The 10,830-nt window shown below is 39.0% G+C and overlaps 1 protein-coding gene across 4 annotated transcripts in view; it reads left to right on the forward strand.

The window, feature by feature from the left end:
• The window catches only part of LOC126738233 (WD repeat-containing protein 13-like), a 129,497-nt gene that overhangs the window by 43,103 nt on the left and 75,564 nt on the right, over positions 1–10,830 (forward strand). The gene's annotated exons all lie outside the window — the stretch shown is intronic.

Below are 10,830 nucleotides of genomic sequence, written 5' to 3' on the forward strand. Positions count from 1 at the left end.
GTTAGTCGATCAAGGTGTTTGCGATGGATTTTAAGCTCACGTTTGTTATAAATTCGCAAGGTCGTAATTGGCATATAGTTGAAATTATGATTACGTTGCTCATCTTGATTTTTATAATTACCACGAATTATTTTCTTAAGATTGATATAAATTGTTGTTAATTTTTGTGAATAAAGTAGTATTGGGTTCTACACCCAGTAGTCTTCATTGCTGAACCTACTACGGCCAAGCCACCTTGTCTTAATCCTATAGTGAGGCTGCCATTGGGTAGTAAGGAAAAAAGGTTTAGGGAAAAGCGCTAGATCTTCTCATGGTCCTTCGAGCAGTCAAGTCAGGAGTAACCGCCAAAAAGGGCCGTCTCCATCTTCAAATCAAAGCAGTCAAGTGAGTCAAAGCAGACAAGTCAGTCAAGCCACGCAAAGCAATCAAGCCAGCCAAAGTAGTCAAGCAAGAAAGGCAGATCAAGCCAAACAGCCGTGTCCATCATCGAGAAAGCAATGGAAGAAACAAATAAAATTATCCTCCGCCATCACGAGCTAGCGGGAGAATTAGAGCAACTTCTAGTCAACGTAAAGAAAGATTCACATGCAAGAAAGACACCAACATATATTACTCAGCGAAACGAACAGGGAGACGGGATATGGGAAGCCATAGTAGAAAACGACGAGAAGCTGAAAAGAATAGGAGAGGCCAGCTATACTTATTTTACGAAGAAATATTTTAACCAAATTAATGAACTTGTGCAAATGAAGAATGAAGACGTGCAAAAAAGCAGAAGAGGAGAATAAGGCAAAGCAGTGCTGAAAAGAAATAGTGATCCAAGAATTTGAATTCCTGATTGATGAAATTCAAAATGAACTTCGTAGGAACAAATCTACAACTCGATATGAATTTTTAAAAGAAGACACCAGAAATCAATGGGGTTCCATTCAGCAACTTCACAACGAGATCCTCTGCAAAGGCACCACCAACAAAGAATACTTAGCAGCCCACCGTCTAGTCAAGGTCTTACGATGAGATTATGGAGCAGCTGGAAGAAAAAATCAAGGAGGGGCAGGATGTATTAAACAACACACCCATTCCAACAATGAACATTCCGACATTTAGCGGATTGTACGAAAAGTGGCCCACGTTCGACGATCTCTTTACAAGAGTTATCCATCAAAACAACAAGTTATCAAATGCACAGAAGCTTCAGCACCTTAAGTCCCTTCTTCGAGGAGAAGCACAAAACACCATAAGACATTTACTCGCAACAGATGGAAACTACGATGCCACATGGAATCTATTGAAACAGCGATATCAAAACAAACGACTCATTGTGTCAAAGTTGGTGGACAAGATCTTCGAGTTCCCGACAATTATGTACAGTACATAAACTTAATTGTATGAAGTCACCACCGAATGCTTGTAAGGCATTAAAAATCTAGGCTTTGACACTTCATCTTGGTATCCAATGGTAGGAAGAATCATATGCAAGAAATGGGATCCAGAAATCATAAAAATGTACGAGCAAAGTTTAGAAAAGCCTCTAGAAGACTCCACACTAGAAGAGATTTTAGAAGTTCTAAAAAGAAGGTTTCAGTCACTCGAAACACTTAATTCAGGGAAAAACGACAAGTCCCAAAGAAATCTAGTATGCCAACTATGCAATCGAGGACACTATTTGGCACTTTCTGTTTTTGACACAATCTATTCCAAGACAATCCAAGATATAATGATTCTAATACAATGAGTCATAATTCAAGAAATTACTATCAAATCACTCACCACGCAGCTGAAAAAAGGAAAAAAGAAGTTCTGCTGGCTAAGCACTAATCCAAGGTAGAGCGAACGACGGCACGTCCCATTAACTAAGAGTACTAATTGACCAGGGTTCTCAGTCTTCATTCATTACTGAAGAAGCTGCACGAGCTTTAGCATTACCAAGGCAAAAAATTCGTGCCGAAATATCAGGAATCGGCGACAATGAATCAAGTGTTTCCAAGTCAAAAGTCGAAGTTCAATTAAGGCCAAGATTCCCCAGCAAGTACAGCAAGTACTCGTGTTACCAAGGATTACGAAGGTGCTCCCCAGTGAACCGTTAAGCGAAATAGACCTAAAAGAATGACAAAATACAATTCTAGCGGATCCTACATACAATACAATAGAACCCATCGACATACTATTAGGAGCAGAAGAACACGGGAAAATAATACTGGAAGGGCTCAACAAGCAGAATGGACTGATAGGGCAGAGAAGATTGCAGAGCAAATTTGGGTGGATCATCTCTGGGACAATGATCATCATTAAAAAAGTAAACAACTGCAAATAAAGAGCATTGTATCAAGAACAGAAGAAAAAAATGAATTAACCAAATTTTGGGAAATAGAAGAAGTCCCACATCAACAACAGATCAAGCCAGAAGACCAAATGTGTGAAGAGTTCTTCCAAAAAACAATAGCAAGAAACAAGGATGGAAGTTACACGGTAAAGCTGCCATTTAAGGAGTACCCACCTCAAATAAGGGAATCAAAGTCTTGAGCCGTAGCAAGATTTTAACAGTTAAAGAAAAAATTCACGAAAAACAGGAACCTTTACGACCAGTATAGTATTTACGGAAGACTACCTGAGGCTCGGGCACGTGGGGAGATTGCCGAGATATGCGAACAACCAAGGAAAATACTACATACCCCACCAAGCTGTCACAAGAGAAGATAGTACAACTACAAAACTAAGGGTAGTATGCGACGCATCGTGTAAAACAACCAGCAGAGTTTAAACAAAGCAATGCATACCGGACCCAGGTTACAAAACGACCTAGCAGATATCATACTACGCTGGCGAAAACACCGAGTTGAATTTATTGCAGACAAAAAAATATATAGACAAATAAAAGTGGACACTGCAGATCAGGAATACCAACGGATCGTATGGAGAGAGCATCCAGACGAACCATAACAAGAATTCCGATTGACCACAGTAACCTATGAAACAGGCGCAGCACCATTCTTAGCCATAAGAACCCTTCACCAGCTAACCTACGACGAAGAAAGAAACTTTAAAACAGCATCAGCAAGATTCTCCTGGAAGACTTCTATGTCGATGACTTACTCTCTGGTGCCAAAAGTGTCACAGAAGCACATGCACATTACAATGAGTTAATTAAGCTGCTAAAATCTGGAAAGTTCACACTGAGGAAATGGTCCAGCAATTCCAAAGAATTTTTGCAAAAAACTCCAGAAGAATTAAAAAAAAAGCACCGTGGAAATTGGTAAAGAAGAGGTGAAAAAGTCACTAGGAATATTATGGACTCCAGCCGACGATAGCTTTCACTTCAAGGTCAATGCGACGACAAGAACCATCAACACTAAGAGGCAGATGCTGTCAGAAATTGCAAACATATTTGACCTATTAGGATGGTTAGCGCCCTTTACCATTAGAGCAAAACTAATTATTCAGGATCTATGATTGCTATCATTAACTTGGGATAAAATTGTCGAAGGAGAACTCTACAAGAAATGGCAGACATTTCAAGAAGAAACAAAGAGCATTTCAAAAACCCGAATTTCAAGATGGATTCAATACGACAACAAGGAAATTGAACTCGTAGGATTCTGCGACGCATCAGAAAAGGCATACGGTGCAGTAATCTACAGTAGAATAAGAACTGGAAATACAACTAATATTACTATGCTTCAGGCTAAATCCAAAGTAGCCCCAGCAAGGAACCGGATCACCCTTCCAAAACTAGAATTTTGTGCTGCAGTATTACTTGCTAAGCTAATGGACAAAACGAAAAAGGCCCTCACAACAGATTGGTCAGAGATCTATGCATGGACGGATTCAATGATCACGTTAGGATGGATTAAAGGAGATACCACGAGATGGAACACGTTCGTCGCTAACCGAGTCTCGAAGATATTGAAATTAATACCACCGCAGAACTGGAACCATGTCAAATCTCAAGACAACCCAGCTGATGTAGTCTCGAGAGGTATCGACATTATCGCTCTCAACGAATCACAATTATGGTGGAAAGGACCAAATTGGTTGTACAACAAAGAAGAATGTCAAAAAAAAATAAAAATTCCCAGAACTGAAGAAAACCAAATGTCACCAATCATGTGTCACCACCACGAGAACAGGTGTGGAGTCGTTTTTCGTCAAGACTAAGTGCTAAGGGTCCTTTCAATATGCAGAAGAATGAAAAAAGAATCTCCTGAAGAGGAAATTTATCTCCAAAAGAACTACAGATAACATTGGAAACCGTCATCCGCTGCATACAAGATTCAGAATTTACAGAGAAAATGAAACCACTCAAACACCGCAAAAACATTGACAAAAGAAGCAACTTACAGAACCTGCACCCAATATCGGATCAAAATGGAATAATGCGCGTAGGAAGAAGACTCAAGAATGCTGATATATCATTCAATCAAAAACATCCAATCATCGTGCCCAGAAACTACCATCTAACAACGAAAAAACATTACACGGAGGTAACCAGTTAACCTTAACCTACATCAGACAAAAGTTTTGGATCATCAACGCAAAACGAGCAATTGCAACTATGATAAATAAGTGCATAAGATGCATCAGATATAAGCAACAAGCAGCGCAGCAGATAATGGGAGACCTGCCAAAAGAACGGGTCACAGCATCACTCCCCTTTTCTCACGCCGGAATCGACTATGCAGGCTTGATATGTGTCAGAACAACAAAAGGGAGAGTTCACAAATCATACAATGAATACATAGCGATTTTTGAGTGTATGGCAACTAGAGCAATCCACATTGAAATAGTAAGTGACATGACCACAGAAACCTTCTCGGCAGCGTACAGAAGATTCAAATCACGAAGAGGACAATGTACAGATATATACAGTGATAATGGTACTACGTTCGTCGGAGCAGCGAATCACATAGAAAACGAAATAAGGAAGATAACTGAAACCCAAGAAGTTCAAGACGCTATCAGCACCGCAGGGACCAGATGGCATTTTATTCCGCCCGCCTCACCACACTTTGGAGGACTTTGGGAAGCCGGAGTTAAGTCTACAAAATACCACCTACGAAGAGTAATTGGAGAAACCACATTAACATTCGAATAATTGTCAACATTGGTATATCAAATAGAAGCGTGCCTCAACTCTCGGCCACTTTGTGCAATAAGTGACACTACAGACACTGAAATTATATTTACGCCAGGTCACTTTCTAATTGGGACACCACTAGTAGGTCCATTTGCCTGGTTCGAGACAAATAGAGACGGCCACTATGTGTCTCAGAGATGGAAATTATCCACAAAATGAAGAAGGATTTCTGGAAAGTATGAACCACAGAATATCTAAGTAGGCTACAAATGCGGTACAAATGGAAAGAAGAAAAAGACAACGTAAAAATTGGGACAGTGGTGCTAATCAAAGAAGATAACGTTAATCCATCAAGATGGCCGTTAGCAAAAATAACCAAGGTGCATCCGAGTGAGAACAACAAGGTTCGAGTAGTCACCCTCCAAAAAGGAGATACTGAAACGAAAAGGGCAATAACGAACTTAATCCCGTTGCCCTGTAAAAAAAAACAAGATCATCGACAAACCGTGCAGGCAGTGCACACCAATGTAACCATTGCAAAGAAAGGTCCAAACATTCATCGTAGTAGACGTCAAAAACATGGAATTACTACTACACTAGTACACATCCTACTATGGTACAGCAAGGTTTATTTATCGAACAGTTGGGAATGTCAAGAATAGGAGAGTTCAGGCTTCAACTCAACATCAACAAAAGTCGAATTGATGATGACAGTGAAAAAGTCTCACAAGTAATGGGACAGTTCCAGAGTTTATGCGAGGAAGCAAAGCAACTTTCGACAGCAATTAAGTGTCAAACCTTTGCACACCATCTCCTAGATAAAAAGAAAGAAATAGAATTGCTTAACAATGGAATATTTGGAGTTCGCCGCAAAAGAAGAGGCCTATTTGGCCAATTTCTAACGTCAGTTTTTGGAGAGAACGACGAAGTTTATCGACAGCCTGCAGACCAACAAAGAAGAACTACTCCAAGCCTCCAAACACCAAACCAAAGTCATGATCTCTGCCATTTCGTAAGTCAATGAAACAGAAGTGAAAATGGAACAGCACATAAATCGCTTTCAAAAAGAAATAAGCCACAGCATGGAAATTGTGCAGCAATGAAGTCAACATCCATATTCTGATGGTCTCAGCTGGCATCTAACTTCATCACTGAAATAAGTGGTTACTACCTGAAACTGTTCCAGATACTTTTCGAATAAGGATCGATATTTAACATCCTATCACCAGCCTAAGTTCACAATATCCTTCAGAAAGCCAACGCGAAGTAACCATCCCATTTGAAAATAAAGCAGATACCCATAAGAACGTTGCTACAAGAAGAGGGACGGCAATTGGCCAAAATGTTCACATATTTTGCCATTGAAGATATTTCCAATTTCAACCTCATGGAAGTATATCCAACAGCCTTTCTTGTTGAAAACAATTCCTACTGGTCTCTGGAAATACCTAATGACATTCTGGCAACGCCGAAGCAACAAATACCTGTGTTCACCGACAACGAATTAGAAATATAGACGCCAGTCCAAATTACGTCATTGACGAAATATATCAACGACATTAAGGGAAGCCATGCAACATAAAAACACACACGAACTGCACACCACCATATGGAAACAGCTTTTCACGCCAAATACATGGATGTTTATTTCGCCAAATCCAATAAACATCGCCATTACCTGCAACCACATAGGGGAAGAAATATTAGTAAATACCACCGGCATAATTCAACTAACCGAAGCATGCATCTTAAAAACCAAACAAAATAGTATAATGGCAAAACGCTTCGATACCGTTCCTGTTGTGTCAAGCTATACAAAAACATCAACATTTGTTAATATCACCGACCTGCACCAAGCAAAAACCAATCTAGTCAGCAGTTTTTTGAGGGAACCCGTATTCAACGTAGCAGATGACTTTACTAACCTTTCATTGGACGAGCAGCGACTAGGTCAGGAGTTGGAAGGCGAAATATGGAAGAAATTTACACTTCACTCCTACACTGCAAGTGGCTGCACCATATTGATCATTATCTCGATATGTTGCATATCCTTATGGGTTATGAAGAGGCAGTACAAGTGACGTCGATCTACATATGACCCCAACGAGACGACGATGGTGGAACTCCGACCCTTAAACATTCCTCCAGCAGAAAGCAGTGAGAGCGGAGAAATATGTCTAAATGACATTTTTTAGTATTTTTACATTTTTTGGTAGATTTAAGTATCCTTGCATAATTATATAAAATTGTTTACGTTAGTCGATCAGAGTATTTGCGATGGATTTTAAGCTCACATTTGTTATAAGTTCGCAAGGTCGTAATTGGCAAATAGCTGAAATTATGATTATGTTGCTCATCTTGATTTTTATAATTTCCACGAATTGTTATCTTAAGAATGATATAAATAGTTTTCATTTTTGTGAATAAAGTAGTGAGTTCTACACCCAGTAGTCTTCATTGCTCAACCTACTACGCCAAAGCCACCTTGTCTTAAACCTGTAGTGTGGCTGCTATAGGGTAATAGGGGAAAAAAGGTTTAGGGAAAAGCCCTGTGGTACCATCAAGGTTTGTTATATTATGTTATATTATTATAACCTCGATTATAACCTTGTTCCGAGGTTGTGTTATTGTTATAATGCGTCACAACCAAACTGTATTCAGAGGAATAGCCACAGTTAGCCAAATAAAGGGGGTGGCAGAAGGGCATACCAACTCTATAGGAACTATGACAATAAAATCCAAAGAAGGATATAATATAACAATACCAATATATAATAGTCCAAAGGAAGACGTCTTGATAATTCTACCAAGATCTGAGGTTGTGAGGCAACTCAACTCACTTAAAAATTTAAAACAAGACTCTGTAGTTCAGAATGAGGAGATAGCCCTTGAAGTTTTTACCGCCAGCACCATAGCATCTAGCCAATCACCCTTTGTAAGGATACTAAATACAAATTTCAACAGTATTACCATCAGAAACCCAAAAATTAAATGCCAAAACTTATGTAATTACAACATTTTTCACATGGATAGCAAAAACAACAGTAACAAACAAGATAGAAATAAGCTGTTACTAAAGAATTTAAACACAGCCGACGCTGCAGATTTTGTAAAGAACGACCTCATAAACTTGAGTCAGGAATTTTCGGATATTTTTGCACTGGACACAGATACATCAACTACAAATAATTTTTATAAGCAAAAGCTAAGACTAGCAGATGATACCCCTGTGTACATAAAAAACTACAGAACACCACATACCCAGATAGGCGAAATCAATTCCCAAGTAGAAAATGTTAAAGGATAACATAATTGAGCCGTCTCAAGCAGAATACAATAGTCCAATACTGCTTGTCCCTAAAAAATCTAATGGCGAGAAAAAATGACGACTTGTAATTGACTACAGGCAAATCAACAAGAAACTTTGTGCTGATAAGTTTCCCATAGCGAGAATCGATGATATCTTGGATCAACTGGGAAGAGCCAAATGACTCTCAACACTCGACTTAAAATCTGGATTTCACCAGATCCCACTGGAAGAAAGCTCACGGGATATCACCACCTTCAGCACAAACACAGCTTCCTATCGCTTCACTCGTTTGCCATTTGGTCTTAAAGTCAGCCCAAATAGTTTCCAAAGGATGATGAGCATCGCTTTTGCCGGTATAACACCTGAAAAGGCTTTTCTCTACATGGACGACATAATTGTAATAGGATGCTCAGTAGGCCATCACCTTCAAAATTTAAGAAACGTTTTTGACACTTGTCGAAAATTCAATTTAAAACTAAATCCAACTAAATGTTAATTTTTCCAAAACAACTGCTATTTCCTAGGTCACCAAATACGTGCCGACGGCATTTTGCCGGATGAGTCGAAATAAGACGCAATTCTTAAGTACCCTACACCACAATCAGGTGATGACGTCAGGTGTACCAGTTTTTGCAACTACTATCGACGGTTTATACAAAATTTCGCTGAAATAACGGAACCCTTAAGGAAGCTTACAAAAAAGAATGCGCAGTTCCTATGGACTGAAGAATGCCAAAGGTCGTTCCAGAAACTGAAGCAAATGCTCATCGACCCACAAATCTTGAAATATCCAGATTTTGAGAAGCCCTTTATTCTTACAACGGACGCGTCAAAAGAAGCCTGCGGGGCAGTTCTTTCTCAAAACTCAAAGGGTCAAGATCTCCCATCAGCATACGCTTCACGAAGCTTCACTAAAGGAGAAATTAATAAATCCGTCATAGAAAAAGAACTAGCAGCAATACATTGGGGAATTATCCATTTTCGACCCTACTTATATGGAAAAACCTTCTTAGTTAAATCTGACCACAGGCCGTTAGTTTACCTATTCTCAATGAAAAATCCATCATCCAAACTTATGCGTATGAGACTAGACTTGGAAGAATATGATTTCGCAATAGAATACATTAAGGGAAGTGATAACGTGGTAGCAGATGCATTATCAAGAATTACAATTGAGGATCTCAAAAACATGACGTCAGACTGTCATAGAATTTTAGCAATCACCAGGTCGATGACACAGAAAAAACAAGTAGTCCTAGCTGGCAGAAACCTCGGCAAAAACTCAAGAAAATTGCAATAAATTAAAATTCGCAAATGACAATTACAATTTATTTAAAATCCCATCAGTAAAATTCACGCTTAAGCCAGATTATCTAAGGATAATTGAGGAAAAATGGGGAAAAAATAAAATCAGCGCTGAAAGCAAAATATGTTTCACCAATGGCAATTTTTCTTTAGGGAAAACATTGTCTCAGCTTAAAATTTTGGCTCGTGAAAACAATTTGCAAAAATTAAAATTAAAAACAAATGATAAAATATTTAGCACGTGCTCATTAGACGATTTCAAGTTAGTAGGACAAGATTGTTTAGACAACTTGGAAGTATTTTTATATGGTGATACCAAAACAATTAATGACGACAAAGAAAAACAAGGAGTTATAGAGAAATTCCACAATGACCCGCTTTTTGGAGGCCATTGCGGCCAAAAGAGGCTACTAAAGAAGATAAGGACCAAGTATCGATGGAAGAATATGGCGCGTGACGTTGCAAGCTACGTAAAACACTGCAGAAAGTGCCAAATAAATAAAAGCAAAATCACCCATAAGGAACCCATGATCATTACACCAACTCCGCAACAGGCTTTCGACATAGTGTGCATAGACACAATTGGACTATTCACTAAGAGTGATAAAAACAATGTTTACGCTGTAACTATGCAGTGCGAGTTGACCAAATACCTCGTAGTCGTACCAGTGCCAAATAAAGAGGCATCAACTGTAGCAAGAGCTATCATGGACAACTTTATTTTAGTTTTCGCCCCCATGAAAGAGATCCGAACGGATTTGGGTACCGAATACAAAAATGAAGTTATGAAGAAGTTGTCTAGCTTACTGAATATTAGCCACAAATTTTCTACCGCCTACCACCATCAAAGCATTGGGGGGTGCGAAAGAACTCATAGGGTATTAAATGAATACTTGCGATCATACGTTAATGAAACGCGGACAGACTGGGACAGTGGTCTTAAATATTTTTCATTTTGTTATAATACAACACCAGGAGTTTTGCATAACTATACTCCTTTTGAGCTAGTTTTTGCAAAAATCCTGAAATTCCTAACGAACTGACAAACAAAATTGACCCGGTTTATGACATTGACGCTTACTACCAAGAAGTTCGACAACGCATGCAATTTTCCTTACAACGAACTAGGGAATTTTTGGTC

Source organism: Anthonomus grandis, chromosome 7, assembly GCF_022605725.1.
Source record: "Anthonomus grandis grandis chromosome 7, icAntGran1.3, whole genome shotgun sequence".
Classification (NCBI taxonomy): domain Eukaryota; kingdom Metazoa; phylum Arthropoda; class Insecta; order Coleoptera; family Curculionidae; genus Anthonomus; species Anthonomus grandis.